Source organism: Leuciscus leuciscus, assembly GCF_965113295.1.
Source record: "Leuciscus leuciscus genome assembly, chromosome: 8".
Classification (NCBI taxonomy): domain Eukaryota; kingdom Metazoa; phylum Chordata; class Actinopteri; order Cypriniformes; family Leuciscidae; genus Leuciscus; species Leuciscus leuciscus.
The window spans coordinates 7416088-7419609 of NC_138732.1; positions in this window are offsets into that span (position 1 = coordinate 7416088).

Below are 3522 nucleotides of genomic sequence, written 5' to 3' on the forward strand. Positions count from 1 at the left end.
TCACGTTCTCTCCATTTCTGGCGAAGGTTTTTTTTCATAATCAGGAAAAGACTCTCTGAGGATGCATGTGTGCAAGTAGTAGCAGGAGGAGGGATGAGTAAGCATTTTCTCCACTCTCTCCTTTCAATGATATTCTATTTCACATGCATTTTATATATAATTATTCTTGCATAAACATCAAACAATTAAAGGCCAACAGCTGTAGACTTGTAAAATTAGACAACGCATTTGTAGTCAACAATTCTCACCTCCAACTCAAGTCAGCTGACGACTAAGAAACAGCGCCATCTTGTGGGCACTAGTACACAGTGGGCACTAGTACACAGGGCTTTTTTTTTTTTTTGCTTTTTCATAGCTCAAAAAATAGAGCTGTCGGAATCTGTTTATTCACTGCAACTGGCATCTGGCAATATAATGTTTCTGGAGATGTTTTTCAAGGAAATATGTATTAGATATTAAATGTTTTTAGTGTTTCATAATATATATATATATATATATATATATATATATATATATATATATATATATATATATATATATAAACGTGTCTTTTATCAAAGTCCCTTTCAAGCAAGTTTTTGGAGATATTTCACTCAGCGTCCATCTTTGAAACACCTCTTGGGCAGCCAATCTGTCATGCAAGTACAGCTTCTATCTCTTTGAATGGGGAATTTCTCCAATGCTGTTCACCACGATTACAATTAAATTTCATTTCTGAAATCAACAATTCATTCTGACAACAACTGTCTCATAAATGTTGTTTCTAAACACTCAAATCATGTTAGCTTGACAGCAGCTGCAGTGATAATTTGCCATAATTTGCACATTGCACTTTCTCCAATTCATAGATAGTAATACGAGTGCAGCGTCTTTGTATACCTGAAGTCTTTACTTTTATGTACAGTGCTATGCATAAGTTTAGACACCCATGCTAAAGGTGACTAAAAAGAGGAATAAAAAAATCATCTTTTGGAAATTGAACTTAATGCCTTAATTAAAAAATTTTGGAAAAATCCAACCTTTAAGGACATTTTCTTCGTGAATGAATAATGTATCGTAAATAAATAAATGTTCTTTCTTAAAATACAGGGTGCATAAGTCTGGACACCCCTATGTTAAATTCCCATAGAGGCAGGCAGATTTTTATTTTTAAAGGCCAGTTACTTCATGGATCCAGGATACTATGCATCCTGATAAAGTTCCCTTGGCCTTTGGAATTAAAATAGCCCCACATCATCACATAGCCTTCACCATACCTAGAGATTGGCATGGTTTTATTAATAGCTGGTTTGATTTGCATTGAGAGATGATCTTATGGAAAGTACTCCATGCCAATCTCTAGGTACGGTGAAGGCTATGTGATGATGTGGGGCTATTTTAATTCCAAAGGTCAAGGGATATATATATTTGAAGGATTTTTCCAATTTTTTTTAATTAAGGCATTAAGTTCAATTTCCAAAAGATGATTTTTTATTCCTCTTTTTAGTCAACTTTAGCATGGGTGTCTACTGTAGCTATAGTTATTGCCGTGTAGCTTGTTTGTAGCCTATAATAGTTTCTCTACAGCATTTTCAGCTAAGTTTGAGCACATTTTTCTGTAGTGTGTAACTTATAGCTACATATATTACAATACATTCGTCCAGCCTGTTTTAACGAACGAAAACTAAATAAATAAATATAAAATGCTATTGAATAATTACCTTATATATGAATATATACTACTCCAACCCTTTTCTGATAATACCATGGTACTGGTACTAAGTGAAAATCTCTTTAAATTTATTCTAGGCTGTACTTTTCATTTTTGTCTTTTCTTGGATGATGCATTGAGGCAGTTTGATATGATCGACACCTGTTAAAGGCCTTAAGTTAAGGCAGCTTGCACTGAAATACCTGTCCTTTGTCAAAAAGTGTCCTCCCATGCTGCCTCAAACCTTATAAAACAGTTTGACAAGTCATACTGACGACACCTTTCCTCTTCATTCATCTCACTGTGAAGTGTTGACTGCTGGTCTACAGAAACAGCGGTGTAGCACCGCAGCAAGTCGTCTCACCCCAACCCGTAAATTTAACTGCGAACGGGTGGGTGTTGGGGGCCAGCGGCCTCTCTGATCGGCTTGTCTTTATTCCCCTCACACCACCAAGGGAAAAGCAAGTCTGTGATAAAGTGCTGTCATTTGCTGCTGTCAGTCACTGTTCAGCTTTCTATACACACCTCTTAAGGCCCTGAGATTTCTCTTGCTCTTCAGTGTTTATTTATTGAAAGTGATTGGTACAATTTGTTTGAGCTGCTTCAAAAAAATTCTTGCGCTGAATAATTACTGTGACGGAACTAGATTTTTGCCTTTTCTGAAAAAATGTGAGTGATCTTTGCCCATGCAAAGCTTTTCAACACAATGCTAGGTTGGTGTGGATTGCATTTCTATGCAGTTGCTAGTGTGTTCTGGGTGGTTGCTAGTCGTATAAAGCCACCTTTATATACAGTATATAGCGCTTTATACAATACAGATTGCAAACAGAGTTAATTTCGGCTATACAGCAGCTCTAAAAGAAAATGGTGTCATTGTTCAGCTGAAATCAGCTCAGTGTTGATTCAGTTTTGTTTTAAAGATCATCAATTATTAAATTAGTCAATTTGATCTATAAAGTAGTTCTGCAGAAAACAGTGATGTCATCGCCAAGCTGAGTTCAGATATCTAATAGTGTCAGTGCAGTCAAATCAATAATGTTGAATATGAAGGGTGTTACTTACTGGAGTGAGGGAAAAGCTATATTGTTATTCAGTAGGAGTGTTATTTTAGTATTATTATTCTATTATTGTTTAATACTATACGGAGCCCCTAAGGGACATGGTGAAGGAAAAAAATACGTGATGGAGGAAAAAATGCTTCTCTTGCAAATGTTTTGCTTTCTCCCAAGAAACTTTGCATTCCCTCGCAAAAAAAAAAAAAAAAAAAAATTGTGTTCCGCCGAGAAACTCCACCGAAAAACGTTTTGCAAGTGAATGCGAAGTTTCTCGGGGGAACGAAAAGGTTTTGCGAGTAAGCGCAAAGTTTCTCGGGGGAACGCAAAACATTTGCAAGAGAACTCAAAAGCATTGACTTTTTATTTTTCCTCCCATCTCATTTTTTCTTTCCCCACCTCTATGCCCCTTCAGGGTGTGTTAGTGTTAGACATTTGATATTGTGTGACCATGTCTAACAGTGAGTGACTTCATATGTTTGTGTTTGGTTGCATTTGATTAATGAGGATTGTTAAAATTCTGAATTTGTAGTCGGTATCATATTAAATATGTTGTGCTGTCAAAAGAAAGAAAAGAAATTATATTTCACTGTCATCACAGAAAACACATTTTTTAAAAGAGACCAGATCAGGAAAACGTCATTATTCAAGCACATCTTCATATAAATGTGCGGTGGTGGTGGTGTTCTTCCTCTGGTTGATAAAGCACTACATGCTGAATTTGACATTGAGTGTGTCATTCACATGTACTGTGCTGCATAGTTAACAGGTGCTTTACCT